The sequence below is a fragment of the Rhinopithecus bieti genome, unplaced genomic scaffold (assembly GCF_001698545.2).
Source record: "Rhinopithecus bieti isolate Rb0 unplaced genomic scaffold, ASM169854v2 scaffold_13247, whole genome shotgun sequence".
Lineage (NCBI taxonomy): Eukaryota > Metazoa > Chordata > Mammalia > Primates > Cercopithecidae > Rhinopithecus > Rhinopithecus bieti.
Genome location: NW_016807505.1, coordinates 220,278 through 243,195, shown reverse-complemented (window position 1 = coordinate 243,195; position 22,918 = coordinate 220,278). Strand labels below are relative to the sequence as shown.

The 22,918-nt window shown below is 43.2% G+C and overlaps 1 long non-coding RNA gene across 1 annotated transcript in view; it reads right to left on the bottom strand.

The window, feature by feature from the left end:
- LOC108535947 (uncharacterized) overlaps positions 1 to 22,918 on the bottom strand; it is an 84,420-nt gene that overhangs the window by 41,603 nt on the left and 19,899 nt on the right. Inside the window, exon 2 of the long non-coding RNA XR_001887364.1 lies at positions 10,250 to 10,323. This is a non-coding gene — a long non-coding RNA (uncharacterized LOC108535947). The remainder of the gene's footprint in view (positions 1 to 10,249; positions 10,324 to 22,918) is intronic.

Genomic DNA, 22,918 nt, shown 5'->3' with positions numbered 1-22,918 from the left:
AAAATAAAATAAAATAAAAAAATATAAAATAAAATAAAATAAAATAAAATAAATGGCTCATCTGATAAGGGGAGGTTCACATAGGCTATTCTGCCTTTTAATGAACTCAAAGTCAACTGATTACTTTAATTACATCTGCATTATATCTTCACTTTTGACATTTAACATAGTATAAACACAGTAACGATATCCTTTGCCACATGCTATTGGCAGGTTCTTCCCACACCCAAGGAAACGGGATTGCATAAGAGAGTGACTAATTGTGGGTCACCCTAAAGTGCTTCCACTTCTGTCACCATGCTTCAGTCACCATCTACTGTACTTTAGGGCCACATCCTATCTCCCATCAGACCAGCTGGTAATTTCCTGCTTCACCAAGTTTTTCCTGTTGTAACTTGGGTTGCAATTCTGCTCAGCTAAGGATGTACCTAGAAAGAACTTATGTGTTCTGTGTGTCCTTAACTTCTACCTAACAGCTTGCCCACGCAAGTAGAACTCAACATGAATCTTTCATAGCTGAATTATTATTAATATTATGTCTTAAGGTCTTACATGGGAATAACACCTTTAATACAAACATAGTCCCAATCTGGCTTGAAAGACCTTGTTCTCATACCTTCCTTTCCACGTGCATCGCTGTGACTATGTGGTGTTCTGCAAATATAGTCTGTCTTGTCATTCCTACCCTTGGCTTAAGGCTCTACTGGAGCAGAGGATATTCAGGAAGGCCAAGAGTAGATGTAAACAAATCTTCAATGTATGGACAAAGGATAAATTGCTACAGGGCTGGGAGAGAATGCAGAGTAACACAAAGAGAATACCTTTGTAATGGCAGAATGTTTTCATATTGAGGTGTCTTGTTTATACAGTTTAGCATTCTTATCTCATGGGCCAGATATGTAACTAAGAAATGGGTGTTAAATGACCAGCAGCCATCAATTTCCAATACCAAATGCCATCTTTCAGCTTGACCAGATATGCGATGGCAATTTCAATTCTCTTTTTGACTCAGTCATCCAAAATTAAACGTTTGAGGTTAATCAACTTTAAGATAGTCATAGGGAATGTGCTGTCCTCGTGTGTGTGTGTGTGTGTATGTGTGTGTGTGTATTTTTTCCGTAATGCTCTGACAATATGTTCAGGACATGCTACCCCAAGGTATGGAAACTTGGCGTAATTAACATTTTAAGCTGAAGGAATTTTAGAAACCAAATGTGTAGGAAGGACTTTCTCACCTTTCCCTGAAACAGGTCATAAAACCTGGGAAGGGCTTTTTGACCTTCCGCTGAAGCAAGTAGTAAAACCCTCCTAGGAGAGCTGCCCTGCTCTACCCGGAAGAAAAGATCTCCATCTCTGAAGACACAGGGACACTGAACGAATAGCCCTTGCTGTTTTCCCCCATGTATGACACTTAGCTGACACCTTTTGGTCCCATTACATTTCTCCATGACCCTTCACTCTTCATCAAACCAGCAAAAAAAATACTCAGGTTTAACTGTTTCTTTTAGGCTTTGTTTTCTTATGAAGACTCATGTCACATAAAACATACAGTAAATCAACTTGCATGCTTTACTCTCATTAATCTGTCTCTTGTTACAGGGGTGCAAGCAAAGGAATGAGAAGGGTAGAAGTTTCTGGCCATGAGAAGGGGACAGGTGGGACACTTCACTCTGGAGTCTGAGGTGGGATTCTGGAAAACAGACACAAGCCTGTGCAAGGTGAGAATTTTCACCAAAGTCAGCTCTCCCAGATCTCTGTTAGTAGTTCCTGGTCAAGAGAAGAAAGTAAAACCTTCTTGTCCCTTATTTTCCCAATGCAGATGGACAGGAAAAAAATTACAAAATTCGTTATCTAGATTGTGACTAGTTTGGTTTCGTGGTGCCTATTGGTTATTGATCCCTTCCCTCCCAGGAGCAGCTATTGCTTTTCTGTTTCTGTCATTTTGTGTCAAGAAATTGTGTCAAGTTTTCCACTTTACAGGACATACGAGTTGTTGGTTCGTTTTTTCTTTTTTTTTTTTTGAGATAGAGTCTTGCTCTGTCGCCCAGGCTGGAATGCAGTGGCCGGATCTCAGCTCACTGCAAGCTCCGCCTCCCGGGTTCACGCCATTCTCCTGCCTCAGCCTCCCGAGTAGCTGGGACTACAGGCACCCGCAACCACGCCCGGCTAGTTTTTTTTGTATTTTTTAGTAGAGACGGGGTTTCACCGTGTTAGCCAGGATAGTCTCGATCTCCTGACCTCGTGATCCACCCGTCTCGGCCTCCCAAAGTGCTGGGATTACAGGCTTGAGCCACCGCGCCCGGCCGAGTTGTTGGTTCTCGTGTGTGCCGGCAGCCAACCATCAGGTTGAGGGGCTGTGGGAATACAGCTGGACAGACATGTGGGTTGCAACCCATTTGCAGCTAACATCTACTGCCAGCTCTCAGGGGGACTGTCTAGGCCTGCCTTTCTTTCGGCTACCTTTGAGAGTAGTGTGGCATCTTCAGAGGGCTACATTTTTTGCACCCTCTTTGAAGATGCCTCTGCATTTATGGGTAACTCATAAAAGTCTTATGGATTTGGTTTTTTTCCTTTTTCCTTCATTTTTTCTTTTCTTATTTTTTACATTTCTCCACCTTTTTTCTCTTTTTCTTTTTGTCATGCTAGATACATAATGATGTCATAACAAGGACTGAGGGAGGCACATCTCACACATGAATATGAAAACCCTATCACCATATCAATAAAGAACCATGAAAGAATCTATGAATTTTGGTTCCAAGTCTCTTGTAATGGGTACATTTTTTTTTTTTTAATGGGACTGTGCTATCAGGAATATTTACTTTTTCTCTTGACCAAAACCTGGTAAGATATTTGAAAAATTTTATATATGTTTGAGATGGTGTCTTGCTGTGTCACCCAGGCTGGAGTGCAGTGGTGCAATCACAGCTCACTGCAGCCTTGACCTCCTGGGCTCAGGCGATCCTCTCACCTCAGCCTCCTGAGTAGCAGAGACTACAGGAGTATGCCACCACACCCAGCTAATTTTCTCTATTTTTAGTGAAGATGAGGTCTCGCTACGTTGCCCAGGCTGGTGTGGGCTCAACCAGTGCTACTACTGCCTAGGTTCCCAATGTGCTGGGATTACAGGCATGAGCCACAGCACCCAGCCTGAAAGGATTTTTTAAGACCTCTATGATCCATAGTTGTCCTAATGGGAAGCTGATAGTTATAGACTTATAGGAACAACTTTCTTTTTTCCTTTCTTTTTTTTTTAGACAGAGTCTCACTCTGTTGCCCAGGCTGGAGTGCAGTGGCTTGATTTCGGCTCACAGAAACCTCTGCCTCCCAGATTCAAGCAATTCTCCTGCCTCAGCCTCCCGAATAGCTGGGATTACAGGTGTGCGCCTCTACGCCCGGCTAACTTTTGTATTTTTAGTAGAGATGGGGTTTCACCATGTTGGTCAGGCTGCTCTTGAACTCCTGACCTCAGGTGATCCGCCTGTCTCAGCCTCCCAAAGTGCTGGGATTACAGGCGTGAGCCGCCACACCCAGCCAATAGGAACAATTCTCTTAAGGCCTCTCTGTTCTCTCCTTTTGATCCTGATCTTCCCATGAAACTTATCAATTGACAAAAACCCTTTTCTTGAACCTCTGTTGGCTATATGCTTTCACAACTCTGCTTACCTCCCTCTTTTTGGCATGATTTTGTTAAGGATATTTATTTATTTATTTTTGAGATGGAGTCTCATTCTGTCGCCTAGGCTGGAGTACAGTGGCGCTATCTCGGCTTACTGCAGCTTCCACCTCCCATCTGGAAGGTGGGATTCTCCTGCCTCAGCCTCCTGAGTAGCTGGGATTACAGGCATGTGCCACCACACCCAACTAATTTTTGTATTTTTAGTAGAGATGGGGTTTCACCATGTTGACCAGGCTGCTCTCAAACTCCTGACTTCAAGTGCTCCTCCACACCTGGCCTGATTTTGCTAAGGATAATTTGGAATTTCACTGGCCTCTTTGGGGAATTTAATATCTCCCCCCGCTGGTTCCTTTAAGACCTCTTCCTTCCCACACTTTCCGTTCCTCCTTCCTACTCTTGCCGCCTTCAATCTTCCATTCGTTCCCTTGAATCCTGGATACGATCCCTTCAAACTCCTACCTTCTCCATCTCTCTCTCTTCCTCCCCTGTCAGACTTCTTCTCTTAAACTTTAGTCCACCCTGCTGTCAAGGGACTCAGAGTCCTCCAAAAGTAAGTACCAAGGCTGAAGAGGAAAAAAAAGATGATTTGGAAATAGACTGGATATTTTTATCCACTCAGACGGGTGGTGGCGACATTCTGATAGCTGTCAGATGTCTTTGCAGTGACTCATTTAAAATTTAGCCCACAGCCTTCCAAAGGGCTTCACAAGACAAATGAAGATCTTAAAAACCTTCTCCACGAATACTGGTAAAAAGCATTAGGCCTAATATTTAGTAGGTAGCCTTAATTTGTCCTGTTTACCAGGGACAATAGGGAAAAAATATGAAATGGAGAAAATACGAGAGATAATTGTTTCATATAAAACAGTGACTTCGTGTTACTATGTGTTTCTAATTCATGGCTAAGATTTTAGAATGATAGCTAGAAGATCTGTTTTGATATTTGCCTGTATGTTTATGTATGTCTCTCTGTGTGAAATTTTTCTACCTCTGATGGTATTACCAAATTAATTAATAAAATATCTTAAAAGACATTTGCCTGGTACGGTGGCTCATGCCTGTAATCCCAACACTTTGGGGAGGCTGAGGCGAGTGGATAACCTGAGGTCAGGAGTTTGAAACCAGCCTGATCAACATGGTGAAATCCCATCTTTACTAAAAATACAAAAATTAGCTGGGCGTGGTGGCGGGTGCCTATAATCCCATCTACTTGGGAGGCTGAAGCAGGAGAATCACTTGAAGGAAGGTAGACGTTGCAGTATTGCACTCCAGCCTGGGTAACAGAGCAAGAATCCGTAAAAAAAAAAAAAGAAAGAAAGAAAGAAGAAGAAAGGAAGGAAGGAAGGAGAGAGAGAGAGACAGGAAGGAAGGAAGGAAGGAAGGAAGGAAGGAAGGAAGGAAGGAAGGAAGGAAGGAAGGAGGGAAGGACTCTACTTGGCTCAATGATACTACCAAATTATAAAGTTCCTTAAAAGAGGATTTAATTGACTTAAAGGGAAGTACATGCTTATATAACTAAGTATTCCTAAAACTTCGAAATATAGAAATTAACCCAAACATTATTTTAAGTTCACATAATCTTGTATAGTTTTTGGTAAATAAAGCAAAGACCCTGTCTCAAAAAAAAAAAAAAAAAAAAAAAAGCCATTTTGAGACTTTGTCTCAAAAAAAAAAAAAAGGCCATTACACACCTGTAATCCCAGCATTTAAGGAGGCCAAGGCGGGCAGATCACTTGAGGCCAGGAGTCCCAGGCTAGCCTGGCCAACATAGCAAGACCCCATCTCTACTAAAAATACAAACATTAGCCAAGCATGATGGTGCATGCCTGTAATCCCAGCTACTGGGGAGGCTGAGTCACAAGAAGTGTTTGAACCCAGGAGGTGGAGGTTGCAGTGAGCCAAGATCGTGCCACTGCACTGCAGCCTGGGTGACAGAATGAGACTCTGTATCAAAAAAATAATAATAATAATAATTTTTAAAATGGCATTTTATCTATTTCTTCACATGTTGTGATTATTCCTGACAACCCAAAATACATCATGGCTGAGATCCTGATAACAAAAGACAGATTAACAAAAGAAAACATAATATGTTTACTTAATGCAAGTTTTACATGACCTGTGAGTCTTCAGAAATCAAGATGCAAAGGCCAAGGGATAGGTGTTTTTTGTTTGTTTGTTTGTTTTGTTTTGTTTTGAGACAGAGTCTCACTCTGTTGCCCAGGCTGGAGTGCAATGGCATGATCTAGGTTCACTGCAACCTCCACCTCCCAGGTTCAAGGGATTCTCCTGCCTCAGCCTTCTGAGTAGCTGCGATTGCAGGCTTGTGCCACCACACCCAGCTAATTGTTTTTTTGTATCTTTAGTAGAGACGGGGTTTCACCATGTTGGTCAGGCTGGTCTTGAACTCGTGACTTCATGATCCATCTGCCTCAGCCTCCCAAAGTACTGGGATTACAGGTGCGAGCCACTGTGCCCGGCTGGATAGGTGTATTTTTATGGACAGTTTTGAAGAAATAGCTTTGGGAACAAAAGGTATCATCTAATAGTAATTATCTGGGGAGAAATTCACAAGACCTGTTTGTTCAGATCTTTGTTGGCATCCAGGTATAGGGCAGAACTCCTCCAAAATAAGGGTCTCATTATGACCTACTTTTAGGACAGGTAGGGCAGTTAATTCTTTTGACTTATTTCAGGGGAGAAAAGTGGGAGCAAGTCAGAGAGTGGCCTTCCTGCTTCTGTGGTTTTCTCAATCTCCTTCAGCTTAAAACACTCAGTATGCGAGGGCACTGCAGTTGGGGATATCTTTTTTTTTTTCTTTTTTTTGAAATGGAGTCTCAATCTCGCCCAGGCTGGAGTGCAGAGGTGCAATGTCAGCTCACTGCAATCTCCGCCTCCCGGGTTCAAGTGATTCTCCTACCTCAGTCTCCCAAGTAGCTGGGACTACAGGCATGCACCACCACACCTGGCTAATTTTTGTATTTTCAGTAGAGACGGGGTTTCACCGTGTTGGCCAGGCTAGTTTCAAACTCCTGACCTCAGGTGATCCACCCGCCTTGGCCTCCCAAAGTGCTGAGATTACAGATGTGAGCCACCACGCCCGGCTGGGGATATGCTATTCTGATCGCCTGCACTACCTATGAAACAACAACATGAACATGTAGGGATGCACTTTCACTATGGAGGAAATGAAGCCCAGAGGACTGGGTCTTTGCATGATTGACCCACAACTCATCCCTGGTTCACCTCTCTAAAGAATTCATGTTAGGGCCGGGCACAGTGGCTCACACCTGTAATCCCAGCACTTTGGGAGGCCGAGGTGGGTGGATCACGAGGTCAGGAGATCAAGACTATCCTGGCTAATACGGTGAAACCCCGTCTCTACCAAAAATACAAAAAAATTAGCCGGGCGTGGTGGTGCCTGTAGTCCCAGCTACTCAGGAGGCTGAGACAGGAGAATGGCCTGAACCTGGGAGGCGGAGCTTGCATTGAGCCGAGTACATGCCACTGAACTCAGCCTAGGTGATAGAATGAGACACCGTCTCTCACACACACACACAAATTCATATTACTTGCTATTGTATTTTAAAATAAATCAAATTTTCTTTTTTCTTTTTTCTTCTAGTATAAGAAACTTCTCGGCCGGGCACAGTGGCTCACACCTGTAATCCCAGCACTTTGGAAAGCTGAGGTGGGTGGATCACGAGGTCAGGAGTTCGAGATCAGCCTGGCATGGTGAAACCCTGTCTCTATTAAAAATGTAAAAATTATCCAGGCGTGGTGGCGGGCGCCTGTACTCCCAGCTACTCAGGAGGCTGAGGCAGGAGAATCACTTGAACCCCAGAGGCTGAGGTTGCAGTGAGCCAAGACTGTGCCACTGTACTCTAGCCTGGGTGACAGAGCAAGACTCTGTCTCAAAAAACAAATAAAAGAAACTTCTCATAGACACATAAAATTTCACAGAAACAGAAAAATGTCAAGGATCTTAGTAAATTATGAACTTACTTGCTGCTTCTCAGAACTTTAAAAGCCTGTATCTGCCTATATTGATTGCAGTACATTGTTGTTCTTGTGTATACAAGGAAACTAAGGTTAATTGTGCCAGGTTCCATATATTATAATTAAGTCAGTAAGTGGGGTAACATGGTTGACTCTTCGTAGGAAACTTCTCTTCTGTATTTATAGTCGCCTCCCTGGCTGATTGGTGCTTTTACCATACCAAGAAAGGGACTGAATGCAGCAACATCTTAGAAAATAAGGTACCTGGCCGGGCGCGGTGGCTCAAGCCTGTAATCCCAGCACTTTGGGAGGCCGAGACGGGCGGATCACAAGGTCAGGAGTTCGAGACCATCCTGGCTAACACGGTGAAACCCCATCTCTACTAAAAAATACAAAAGCTAGCCGGGCGAGGTGGCGGGCGCCTGTAGTCCCAGCTACTCGGGAGGCTGAGGCAGGAGAATGGCGTAAACCCGGGAGGCAGAGCTTGCAGTGAGCTGAGATCCGGCCACTGCACTCCAGCCCGGGCCACAGAGCGAGACTCCATCTCAAAAATAAAAAAAAAAAGAAAAAAGAAAATAAGGTCCCTTTTTGTTAAGGTGTGATAAACGTCTGATTATTACTTTTGCATTCTTACACACTGAAACAAGGTACTTCTTTCTTTACAATAAAAGAAAAAAATTACAAAACAAAACGAAAATAAACTATTACAAAACTGATGTTGTGTAGGAATACATAGTTAAGAAAATATAGTTGAAAGTCATTCCTGGCCAGGTGTGGTGGCTCACACCTGTAATTGCAGCACTTTGGGAGCCCGAGGCAGGTGGATCACGAGGTCGGGAGTTTGAGACCAGCCTGGGCAAGACGGTGAAACCCGTCTCTACTAAAAATACAAAAATTAGCTGGACATGGTGGCGGGTGCCTGTAATCCCAGCTACTTGAGAGGCTGAGGCAGGAGAATGACTTGAACCCGAGAGGCGGAGGTTGCAGTGAGTCGAGATTGTGCCACTGCATTCTAGCCTGGGCAACAGAGCAAGACTCCATCTCAAAAAAACAATTAAAAAAAAGTCATTTCTAATATATTTCTCATTTTATATTATGGTAAAATATATGTAACCTAAAATTTACCTTTTTTAACCATTTTAAGTGTACAGTTCATTGACATTAACTAATAAAATGATTAATATTTTGTACATTGTTGGGATTACATTATGCTTGGCTCTTACTTTATCTACTGTCCTATGACTTAATATAAGTCCTCGGGTCAGTCCATCCATGAGCCTGGGGGGGTCCTCTCTGCCTGTCTCCACCCTCCCTCTTTCCCAGACCCTATCCCTCCTGGCAACATCCAGGGACCTCCTCACTCATTCGGCTTCCTGGCATGCAGACCTCATAGGCTGGGGTACCATTTCAAGGAACAAGAGGCCTCCCTTGTCTATCCCAGGTCTGATGCCTGTCCTCTCAGCCCCCAAAGGCAGCTATTCCACCTATCGTTTAATTCTAGGTTACATTTTTCTGAATCTCCAATGTACACAAATCTCGGAGAATGTGAAAACTTCGTCTAAGTTGTTTACCTGTGAGCCTGCCTCGGCCTCCCAAAGTGCTGGGATTACAGGTGTGAGCCACCACACCCAACCCAGACCTGTTATAATACATGGACTGATGCTCATGCCCAGAGACAAAGTTCAAGTCAGCATTAAGACTCAGTGAGGCCAGGTGCGGTGGCTCACACTGGTAATCTCGGCACTTTGGGAGGCCAAGGCGGGAGCATAACCTGAGGTCAGGAGTTCAAGAACAGCCTGGCCAACATGGTGAAACCTTGTGTCTACTAAAAATACAAACATTAACCGGGCATGGTGGCACACGCCTGTAATCCCAGCTACATGGGAGCCTGAGGCAGGAGAATTGCTTGAACCCGAGAGGGAGAGTTTGCGGTGAGCTGAGATCCACTGAGTGCCACTGCACTCCAGTCTTGGCAACAGAGTGAGACTCCGTCTCAAAACAAACAAACAAACAAACACCTCAGTGTGTGCTCGTGTGGATGTATTGCTACAGGACCAGAAGATGATACAGGGAACAAAGGCGACGATAAGACGGAGAAAGGACATTTAAGGGGTCAGCAACTATGCCAATTGCTTTGAGATGACAATGATACTTAATGATTAAAAGCCAGTTTGACAGTCTCTGATTATGTCACTTTACATCCCATTCCTGCCACTTTGGGTAGGGTCCCAAGTAAAGAGGATGCGGCTACAGTTAGTCTTACTTTGTTCATATCTAACATGTGAAGAAGAAATGTAACATTAGGGGTTTTGGAAAATGGAAATCATAAATGCATATGAGAAATCACTAAAATGAATGTTAATTTTAATGGAGTCCCTTTTCAGGTGTGCAACTCTGCTCACAGTCATTGTCATAAACGATGTCATGTCACAGCTAATGTGTGCTATGGCTGAACCCATCTGATGGGTGACTGAATATCAGATGGGTATCTCCTGAAGAAAATGGTAAAGCCTGACACTGAACCTACCATTTTACTGACAGGAATGTAAGTGAAACAGGGACAATCCTTACCTGGAGAAGTACCCCACGTGGCTGCCAGCTGCGTGGAGTTTTGATGGGACTCCCAATTGCCTTCGTCAAAGTATCTGTTAAAGAAAAAAATAATTTTCAATGATACTTGTTAATGCACAGTAAGGAAACCTTTATTCAGGACCACTGCAATAGATGTAGGGACTGCCGTAATGGGGCCGTGCAGTGTGGGAGAGAGTTAGACTCAACTCTTTAAGTAACTCTAAGTACAGCATGGGCACATGGCAATTTATACCCAAGGAATAGGGTGGGGACTAGTGGTTGGAAAATTACTAAGAATTAACATCAGGGGCAAGAGGGATTCTGGCTAAACTGATCTAACAGGATTCTCGCTGAAGACAAGCTGGGATGATCACTTAAGGGATGGTGGAGGATGAGGAACCTGATAAGATATTGAAGGTGATCAGTTATCTAAGGTGTGGGAGTCTTGCTAAACTAACATAGCAGTGTTCTTGCTAAAACTACATTTTACAAGAAAGTGCATGGATGGAGTTAGGAGAACGTTCCGCAGCCTGACTAATGTTTGGATAAGAAGAGAATTTTTGACACATCCTCCAAAATTGGAGAAAGAGAAGTGAGGCTATCCAATGAGAATGCAGAAACAGAAACCAGACGGTTCGGATGCTGGATCCATGAGGACATTCTTCAACTTTGAAGAAGAGTTCTGGTCTGTTCACACTATTATTTTGAAATGCATATGAAAAATAAACTCATTTCATCTGTATGCAGTTGTAGTAAGTGTGTTCTATATCCTGATAGTAAAAATATGGCCATGCAACAGGTGGGCGACACTCTAATAACAATACTCACACCCCAGACACACACACACACACACACACACACACACACACACACACAAGCGTGGCCTCAGATTCCTTCCTTGAAAATCCTTCCTTCTCATCAGCCTCTGCTCTCTCCACTGGCTTGCCTGTCCCTCTTTGGTTTTAGGTGTGGGAAAGGAAATGCTACAATGTTGCAGAGATGTGGGAAAGACTCTGGCAAGGAAAATAGAGAGTAGCAAAACAGCCAATGAAAGCAAAATGGTTAAATTATTCAAACAAATTTATAAATGAGGTGATACATATTTATAAACATAAAACTGTCTCCAAGTCTATGTAGAAAAATGAGCCAAAGATAATCATGCAATTTGGCAATGTCTAGGAAGATTTTAAAGAACACCTTTTGACCCTATTGTTAGAGAAGCAGGAGCTAGTTAGAGTCAAAGTAATGGCATTTTAAGTTCAGCTCCATCTTGAGATTAAGGCACATTCCTTGCTGGTCACAACCCACAGTCATGTTTATAATTGAGGAAACAGCTTAACAATACCTAGGCTACTGGTGCAAGGACACACTCCTACAACACAAAATCCAGATGTCCCAATACCCGTAACAATATGTGCTTTCAAATTACTTACAGTTATGGCTTTGATGTACTTAATAAAATGTCAAGGACCATTTTCTTTAAATCAACAGAATAGTAAATTTTGTCATGCTGTCAACCCACCTGCACGTAGACACAGTTTAGTCTTTACATAGACAAGACGCTTACATAAGAAAAACTTAAATACAAGGCATTTCTCCTCCTGCTGTCTGAGGATGCTGTGCTCTATAGTTGAGTAGCTTTCAATAAACTCTCTCTTTCCAGTGCACTCTGTGTCTCACCTTGTTTTCCTTCCTGCTGGAAATCCAAGAACCCTCTTTCGGGGTCTGGGTTGGGGCCCCTTTTTCTGGCAACACTATGAGTCTCCCCTACAAACATTTTGACGTTGGCTTAGTTATGTCTAGGCATGATTATTCCAACATTGTTTCTCATACCAACATAAGAAAAAAAATACATAAAAGTATAATAGTAAATGGAAAGTAACTGTGGCCTATGAATATGAAACACTACAGAAAGTTTTAAGAGAACAAAATTTAAAAGAATCCAAAAGAAAGCCAACCACACCAAATTATCCAAGGCTTAAGAAGATCATGCTAGTGTATACACCAGCACAGTGGTGAGAAACGTGCTCTATGCAAAGCAAGGATGGGCTAAGTGTCATGACATCAATACTTCGTGCCTTCCTGAATTTGTACCCAATCTCTCCTTTCCTCTCTGTGCATTTGTACTACACAATGCATATCTTTACACCAAGTCTTACTTAAACTATGAAAAACACGATCAATACCAGGAATATACTCCACCCTTTTTGTTTGTTTGTGTTTTGAGACAGGGTCTCGCTCTTTCACCCCAGCTAAAGTGCAATGGATCCATCATGCCTCACTGCAGCCTCAACCTTCTGGGCTCAAGCGATCCTCCCACCTCAGCCTCTAAAGTAGCTGGGACCACAGGCATGTGCCACCATGCCTGACATGTATACACACACACACACACATATACACACACACATATGTACACACATACACACATATATACACACACACATATATACATATACACACACATATATACACACACACACACACATATATACATATACACACACATACACACACATACACACATATACACACATATATACACACATACACACAAATATACATATACACACATATATATACACATACACACACATACACACATATATACACACACACATATATACATATACACACACACATATATACACACATACACACACATATATACATATACACACATATATACACAACATACCAACACATATTACACATACACACACATACACACACATACACACATATACACACACACCACACACAATACAATTTTCTTTTTTTTTTTCTTTTTTTTTTTTTGTAGAGGCGGTGTTTTGCCATGTTGCCCAGGCTGGTCTTGAACTCCTGAGCTCAAGCAATCTTGCTGCCTCGGCCTACCAAAATGCTGGGATTACAAGCGTGAGCCACCATGCCCAGGCCTACATTCTTTTTTCTTCTTCTTCTTTTTTTTTTTTTAGACAGAGTGGTGCTCTGTTGCCCTGGCTGGAGTGCAACGACACGATCTCAGCTCACTGCAACCTTCACCTCCCAGGCTCAAGCGATTCTCGTGCCTCAGTCTCCCAAGTAGCTGAGACTACAGGCATGAGTCACCACGCCCGGCTAATTTTTGTATTTTTAGTAGAGACCAGGTTTCGCCATGTTGGCCAGGCTGGTCTTGAATTCCTGACCTCAAGTGATCCACCTGCCTCAGTCTCCCAAAGGGCTGGGATTACAGGCATGAGCCACTGAGCCCAGCTTCAGCCCTACACTCTTGATAAATACTAGTAGTAACTAATATTATAATCATATAGTGAATATAATAAAACATATATCCACAAAGAAGCACAGATATAATTGCACATATGTTTTTCAAGCCTTTATCTGAAATAAGAGTGTAAGATATTGCCAATGATGCCTGTTATTATCCAAAGTGCAACTGTAGGTGTGCAGCCTGGTAGAGGATGCAGGGACAGAGGTTGGAGTGCAATGGTCAAGAGTGGAGTGTGTTTTTTGAGGAGGTAGGGATTATAAAACTGGCCCTGAGCCATCTATACCCAGTGGGTGTGCCCAGCTTCAGCCCCTGTGGGCTACTATCCTCCCAGACAGCCAGATGACCTTTCTACACTGCATTAGGGTGAGCCTGAGGCTCTGGCCAAGGTGCCTTTCTGGGAGGTTTTGTGTATGCATAGGGCTGTGCATGCTAATGGGGCACATCTTGGCAGAGACAGTCCACCACAGATCATCCAAGGAATATGCTTGGCCTCTCTGCTTAGTTGGCTGCAAAGCCTCTGATTTCAAATTTCCCTGGCTTCCTTCTTGACTATCCAGAAGATGGAATTTCACAGTACAGATGGTACTCAACTTAAGATGGTTCAAGTTACAATTTTTCAACTTTATGATGGTATGAAAGTGATAAGTGTTCAGTAGAAACTGAACTTTGAGAATTCACAAACCATTCTGTTTTTCACTTTCAGTATTCAATGAGTTACATGAGATATTCAACACTTTATTATAAAATACACTTTGTGTTTGATGATTTTGCCCAACCATAGGCTAAAGTGTTTTGAGCACATTTAAGTGCTCAAGGCTGGGCCAAGCAATGATATTCAATAGATTAGGTATATTAAATGCATTTCAGCTTATATATTTATTTTTATTTTTTATTTTTGAGGTGGAGTTTCACTCTGTCACCCAGGCTGGAGTGCAGTGGCGTGATCTTGGCTCACTGCAACATCTGCCTCCTGGGTTCAAGTGATTCTCCTCCCTCAGCCTCCTGAGTAGCTAGGATTACAGATGCCCACCACCATGTCCAGCTAATTTTTGTATTTTTAGTAGAGATGGGGTTTAACTGTGTTGGTCAGGCTGGTCTCAAACTCCTGACCTCATGATCCGCCTGCCTCAGCCTACCAAAGTACTGGAATGACAGGCATGAGCCACTGCACTCGGCCAATTTACAATATTTTCAATTTATGGTGGGTTTACTGGGGACATAACCCCATTGTAAGTCGAGGAGCATCTGTGCTATGAAAGTGGAAGAAATCATGCACTCTTAGTCTCTATAACAGTATTCATTGTCAAAATTTTGAATATCATTAAAATCATGCTTGCTAAAATACTGCAAGTAGGATGACCACAAAACTGTACGTAATTTTTTTTCTTCCCTTTTAGCCAAACTTTATGTAAGACATTTACCTTCAAAAATAAATTTTAGTTAAAATCTGAATCTAGGGTGACTGAATTTTTTTTAAAAGGCTTTGTAGCAAAAACAAAAGTTAGAGATTATGGGCCTGGAAAAAAAAAACAAATGAACCTACTTTTGTATTTAATATTTAATCATTTGCACATAGAAGAACATAAAAATTCAAAACCAATTACCAGGACACGTACAGCTTGGAGAAATGATGCACTAAGGATATGAAGAGGCAGCTAGAATGTGGTTAGGGAAAGGCCTTCGTAGTCTACCTCCGAGAGCATCAGGAGAAGGCGGAAGTGGATGAGGAGAAGGCTGTCAATTGTAGTCTACCTCTGAGAACATCAGGGGAAGGAGGAAGTGGACGAGGAGAAGGCTGTCAATTGAAAACACATGGCCACTTCAGATAAGAAGTGGACGAGGAGAAGGCTGTCAATTGAAAACACACGGCCGCTTCAGATAAGAAGTGGAGGAGAAGGCTGTCAATTGAAAACACACGGCCGCTTCAGATAAGAAGTGGATGAGGAGAAGGCTGTCAATTGTAGTCTACCTCTGAGAGCATCAGGGGAAGGAGGAAGTGGACGAGGAGAAGGCTGTCAATTGAAAACACATGGCCACTTCAGATAAGAAGTGGACGAGGAGAAGGCTGTCAATTGAAAACACACGGCCGCTTCAGATAAGAAGTGGAGGAGAAGGCTGTCAATTGAAAACACACGGCCGCTTCAGATAAGAAGTGGATGAGGAGAAGGCTGTCAATTGAAAACACATGGCCACTTCAGATAAGAAGTGGACCAGGAGAAGGCTGTCAATTGAAAACACATGGCCGCTTCAGCTAAGAAGTGGATGAGGAGAAGGCTGTCAATTGTAGTCTACCTCTGAGAGCATCAGGGGAAGGAGGAAGTGGACGAGGAGAAGGCTGTCAATTGAAAACACATGGCCACTTCAGATAAGAAGTGGACGAGGAGAAGGCTGTCAATTGAAAACACACGGCCGCTTCAGATAAGAAGTGGAGGAGAAGGCTGTCAATTGAAAACACACGGCCGCTTCAGATAAGAAGTGGATGAGGAGAAGGCTGTCAATTGAAAACACATGGCCACTTCAGATAAGAAGTGGACGAGGAGAAGGCTGTCAATTGAAAACACACGGCCGCTTCAGATAAGAAGTGGAGGAGAAGGCTGTCAATTGAAAACACACGGCCGCTTCAGATAAGAAGTGGATGAGGAGAAGGCTGTCAATTGAAAACACATGGCCACTTCAGATAAGAAGTGGACGAGGAGAAGGCTGTCAATTGAAAACACACGGCCGCTTCAGATAAGAAGTGGAGGAGAAGGCTGTCAATTGAAAACACACGGCCGCTTCAGATAAGAAGTGGATGAGGAGAAGGCTGTCAATTGAAAACACATGGCCACTTCAGATAAGAAGTGGACCAGGAGAAGGCTGTCAATTGAAAACACATGGCCGCTTCAGATAAGAAGTGGATGAGGAGAAGGCTGTCAATTGAAAACACACGGCCGCTTCAGATAAGAAGTGGACCAGGAGAAGGCTGTCAATTGAAAACACATGGCCGCTTCAGCTAAGAAGTGGATGAGGAGAAGGCTGTCAATTGTAGTCTACCTCTGAGAGCATCAGGGGAAGGAGGAAGTGGACGAGGAGAAGGCTGTCAATTGAAAACACATGGCCGCTTCAGCTAAGAAGTGGACGAGGAGAAGGCTGTCAATTGAAAACACACGGCCGCTTCAGATAAGAAGTGGACCAGGAGAAGGCTGTCAATTGAAAACACATGGCCACTTCAGATAAGCAGTGGATGAGGAGAAGGCTGTCAATGGAAAACACATGGCCACTTCAGATAGGAAGGCTATCTTATTCTGCCTCTGTCTCTCTTTTGCCTGCCCAGGATCTGATCCTAAAGCCAGGCTTTGTTTTGGCACCTTTCAGACGAAAGACTTGACAATTATACATACAGTATTCCTAAAACTGATACATCAAATAAAGCAGAGGAATAGTTAATAAACCCAGAACTCATGAATATGGCATGAAATGACTTCAAAATCTAGATATGCTTTATGTAATTGTTAGTATTTCCACGGTTCTTCGATTTTTAAATTATCAGGCCTATGCTGGAACACAATGACTTTTTAAATTTTTGTTTGAGTCAGCTAGGGTGCCTTACTGTGATCTCTCTCTCTCCCTTTCGAGATGGAGTTTCGCTCTTGTTGCGCAGACTGGAGTGCAGTGGTACAATCTTGGCTCACTGCAACCTCTGCCTCCCAGGTTCAAGCAATTCTCCTGTCTCAGCCTCCCAAGTAGCTGGGATTATAGGCGCCCACCACCATGCCCAGCTAATTGTTTTTTTTTTTTTCTTTTGTATTTTTAGTAGAGACGGGTTTCACCATGTTGGCCAGGCTGGTCTGGAACGCCTGACCTCAGATGATCCGCCCACCTTGGCCTCCCAAAGTGCTGAGATTACAGGCATGAGCCACTACACTCGGCCCTTACTTTGACTTTTTAAACCACACTCTTTTGATGGCAAAGAAAATCACCTCTATATGCTTGAATTCCCTCTTGACTGCATTACCTGGGGCAGCAGTATCTTTCTATGCTCTGAACACCTGCCTATCTTCCAGGCAGAGCAGAGAACTTGCCCTGTGGAGGCTCAATTTTTTTAGTTCATAAAAGTGAAATGTAAAGTGGCATCAACTGTCATTATTCAAATGTCACACGGGGACAGCAAATATGATTTTGTTTTTTTGAAGATTAAAATTCTTTGGGGCCAGCGTGGTGGCTTATGCCTGTAATCCCAGCACTGTGGGAGGCCACGGCGGGAGGATCACTTGAGTCACGAAGTTCGAGACCAGCCTGGGCAATGCAGTAAGACCCCGTAGTGAGGCACAAGAATCGCTTGAACCCTGAAGACAGAGGTTGCAGTGAGCCGAGACTGTGCCATTCCACTCCAGCCTGGACAACAGAGCAAGACTCTGTCTCACAAAAGACATAAATATTAAAATGAATAACTTGGATTGAATGTCATATTTTATGAGTACAAATATGAATTTGTGAGCACATATTAATTTCTTTTTTTTATTTTGGCTTCAATTAAAAAGATTCATCAGGCTCCCATTAGGGTTCCATTTTCAGGAAAGATAAAGTATATTCTGCCTTGTCTCTCCTACTGAATATAGCTATAAAACTTGGATAAAACGTATGGAAGAGCTGTTTGAGGACTAAGTAGTAACAGGGAAATGAAGGAATAACACTGGATTGTGAAGTACTACTAAATTGGTGATGAATTTTAACGTTTACCTCTCACTTATCCCCAGGCCTGAACTTAAGACAGGCAGAAACCCGGAAGTGAGTCTGTGGTGCAGACTGAGGGCTCCAGGAAAAGTCTTCTAGTCCAAGGAATGAAAACGGAACTCAGAGTGAAGAATTCCCCTTTCCTCCCATCCCTCCACCACCATCTCCCTCTTTTTGAGACAGGGTCTCACTCTGTCGCCTTTTTCTCCAATCTCTTCTACTCCATCTCTCAGGCCATCCTGTGGTCATGATGACAGTGGCCGCTCAGGGAGTTCACAAGAACAAAAACTAAAAGTTGGAAAACCTTTCTCTGCCAGGAGTCATTACAGGTCCAAGACAGTGGATCCAACCTCATCATTTTCCTTTTTTTCTCTACCCCAGAAGTATGATTTTGAAGAAAATCATACTTTTGAAGATTTTGAAGAAAAGAAGAAAAATAATGGCCAGAGGAGACAAAAGGAAACCAAAATTAACGTGAAGTTATGGAAGGAAAGATGCTTGGGAAATGGACCTCTTGGAGTTGCTGATTAACTCACAGGTTCACCCACTCCTCCGCCCAAGTGTGAATCTCACCCAAATTAACATACCAAAGACTTAATTGCCCTAACACCAGACAGAACACTGGGGGGTAGGAAGGCTAGAGAGTATATAATTTTGGTTGTGTGGGTCATTCTGTTTCTTTTGCAACTACTGCCATTGTAGCATTAAGGCAGCTATCAGCAATACAAAAATGAACAGCATAGCTGTGTTCCAACAAATATTTATTTAAAAAAGAAAGCCAACATACTGGGCAGAATTTGACCCTCAGGCCATATGCAAACAAAAAAAATATGTGATGTTGTTCATTCCAGCACACGGGTGACAGACATGGTCTCTGCAGAAAGACTGGTTTTGTGTTCACACTTCGCCACTAATTGCTGCTTTGAAAAGGCAAATGCATTTTACGTTTATTTTCTCATCTAAACAATGTTTCATTTCATAGAACACATTACACATATTTTCTGGGCTTCAATTAAATGCATAATTTCTTTCTTTCTTTTTTTTTTTTTTTGTAGAGACAGAATCTCGCTCTGTCCTCCAGGATAGAGTGCAGTGGCACGATCTGGGCTCACTGCAACCTTCGCCTCCAGGGTTCAAGCAATTCTCCTGCCTCAGCCTCCCGAGTAGCTGGGACTACAGGTGAACATCTTCACGCCCGGCTAATTTATTTTGTATTTTAGTAGAGACGGGATTTCACTGTGTTGCCCAGGCTGGTCTCGAACCCCTGAGCTCAGCCAATCTGCCCGCCTCCGCCGCCCCAAGTACTAGGATTACAGGCCTAAGCCACCGCGCCAGGCCTAAATGCATAATTTCAAAAGCATACGAGGCAGAAAATAATCACTTAAAAAGTACTAGCTGAAAAGTAATATTGTCCTTATGCATTCTGGAGGACTAGCAGCTATTTAAAAAATACATTTGTGAAAATTCTTTCAACCTTGTATAATTTTTCTTAAATTACAAATATTCTATGATGAGATACTAAAACTCTGGGTTTTGAAAGTGTGACCTTGAAGCCTCCACAAGTCCTCTCATATTAATGGTATATTACCGGAAAAGATAAACAATAGAGAATATATAGAGAATCTTAAGGACAGCACATAAATGATTAAAGTAGTATCTGATTTCTTAAAATGACAAGTTCAGTATTTTGAAAAGGATTTCTTTTTTTCAAAGAACGCAAAAAAGAGAAAATTATTAATATTGAGAGGGAAGGATATACAATTACAGGTCAATGTTTATATAACAAGAGGAGAGGATGTTATAGAAATACCACAATAAAGCTTTCACGGGAAAACAACAAGCAAACCCAAGGTTAATGCAAATATAAAGTGCAAGACCAGAACAATTATACGAAGCCTAGAGAGGAAATTTTTAACGCTTGCGACGGAAGGGAGACTCCTGGCGGCCGCCATAAGCGGAACGGACCCTTGGGGCGCGCGGAAACGGAAACCGGGAGGGGACGAGGCCTCCCAATTCCGCCTGCGCTGTGCAGGCGCGCAGAAGATGGGCCCCTGCGGGCTGCCGTTCTCCCCAACTGTCAGGTGACCTTCCCATAGCGCACTGCGGGTTTGTCAGCCGCACGGAACGATGGCGCATTTCCTGCGGGCTGCGTATCCGCGGTGGTGGCTCTAATAGCTATGGTGGCACCAGCGAGACCCGCGGGCTTCAGGAGCCCCGGACCCGCCACGGAGACTTGAGCGAATACGCCGGATCTCTCTTATCAGATTGGAAAACGTTTTAAAGAATAACTTTTCAAGGCTTTAACCTAAGAAGTGCCGTTCATCTTGTGAACTATAGTGGGACCGAACATATGTATGGAAACACACAGTTACTGAAGGATTTACTGTGTCACAGTTCAGCGTCAACTAGTTTTACAATCAGATTTTACGTGTTTGCTCATGTTAACACAATCGTGTCTATCCATGTTTGTAAGTGAGAGAATCAGCCACTAGCACTCACATAGTCCTTTAACTCGTGCACTACTTAACAGCAGGTGATTGGAAAAGTGAGCATGGGCCAGGCTTCCCTGTATCGTTGATGGGCATTATCAGATTGCATTTTTTTTTTTTTTTTTTTTTAGACGGAGTTTCGCTCTGTCGCCCAGGCAGTGGCCCGATCTTGGTTCACCACAACATCCTCCACCCGGGTTCAAGCGATTCTCCTGCCCCAGCCTCCCGAGTAGCTGGGATTACAGGCGCGTGCCAGTGCGCCCGGCGTTTGTGTGTGTGTGTCTGTGTGTGTTTTGTTTTGTTTTGTTTTGTTTTTTGAGACGGAGTCTCGCTCTGTCACCCAAACTGGAGTGCAGTGGCCAGATCTCAGCTCACTGCAAGCTCCGCCTTTTGGGTTTACGCCATTCTCCTGCCTCAGCCTAGTGAGTAGCTGGGACTACAGGCGCGCGCCACCTCGCCCGGCTAATTTTTTGTATTTTTTAGTAGAGACGGGGTTTCACCATGTTAGCCAGGATGGTCTCTATCTCCTGACCTTGTGATCCGCCCGTCTCGGCCTCCCAAAGTGCTGGGATTACAGGCTTGAGCCACCGCGCCCGGCCCTGTGTGTGTTTTGTAAAGATGAGGTTTCACCATGTTGACCAGTCTGGTCCTGAACTCCTGACCTCAGGTGAGCCACCCGTCTGGGCCTCCCAAAGTGCTGGGATTACAGGCGTCAGCCATCGCGCCCGGCCTACGTTCCATTATTTATGCATCATGTTTAAGTTTTTAAGTAAATTGTAAAAATCCTGCTCAAACGAGCAGTCATTCTTGGTTCCTGGACCCCGCCTTTTTTTCTGTACTTACTAAGGTTGCCATTGGTTCCTGTTTCTGTTGATGCTAGATGGCACTGTCAGCACAGGGTTCCTCATTCCCTAAAGTTAGTGTATAGCACGTGCTTCTGAAGTACAAATAAGGTGACTTCCAGGCAGGAAAGCAACCTGGATTTGGAGCTTAAATGTCCTTTTCCAGGTGGAGAGTTTGTTATTGAACCAGCATCTTTCATAGGGAGGTCTAACGTGAAGAGTAGATTTTATCTGAAAATACGAAAATTTTCTGTGCCCATTTTTCCTGGACCTCAGGCTATTTTCCCCACCCATACTTTTCCTTTGTCTGTACAGAATCTGAACCTAAGCCTCATATAATTTTTTCTTCAAATGTATGAGACCCAAATTCTCATTTACAATTTCAACAGCTGTGTTCCTAAGTGAGCACACCCTAGCTAATATCTGGAACTACAGAAGATTATAAAATACCAACACATTGACACGACATTAAATATCTTAAAAATCTAGCCCTGGTATATATTTCTAGCTTCCTTCAAGTGTACTGAAATTTGTATATCTATTTCTGGCTTCCTTGAAATGTACTGAAATTGCTGCTCTCCTTGCGATGTCTCAATTTTTTTTGCATTCTCTACACTCCCATTCTCTACCTCAATACTAATGATCTTTTGTATTTATTAGCTCTAATTTACATGGTTTTCAGCTACTTATTCTTCATCTATTCAATCATAAATTGCCTCTTCCAGAAAACCTTCAATTACCATTTAAATTTAGGTTGTATGCTCATGCATCAATAGAATAATGCACCTTTCCTACTACAGCATCTTTTTTTTTTGAGACAGAGTCTCACTCTGTGGCCCAGGCTGGAGTGCAGTAGCGCAGTCTCAGCTCACTGCAACCTCTGCCTCCTGGGCTCAAGCGATTCTCCTGCCTCAGCCTCCTGAGTAGTTCGGATTACAGGTGCACACCACCACACGCGGCTAATTTTTATATTTTTAGCAGAGAAGAGGTTTCACCATGTTGGCCAGGGTGGTCTCAAACTCCTGACCTCAGGTGATCTGCTGCCTCAGCTTCCCAAAGTGTTGGGATTACAGGTGTGAGCCATGGCTCCTGGACCTACAGTATCTTTAATCTGATTTTTATTGCCTATTTGTTGAATGTCTGCTTGATTTGTGCTTTAAATAAAGGAGAAATGTATTTTGGGTTGTAGATGATATTTATGTGGCTAAAAGAAAAAAATGTACACGTGATAAAGACATTAGTCAGAAAGACAAATTAAAAACAAATTCATTAAAAGGCAATATTTCTGCTGAGCGCGGTGACTCATGCCTGTAATCCCAGCACTTTGGGAGGCAGAGGCGGGCAAATCACGAGGTCAGGAGATCGAGACCTCCTGACT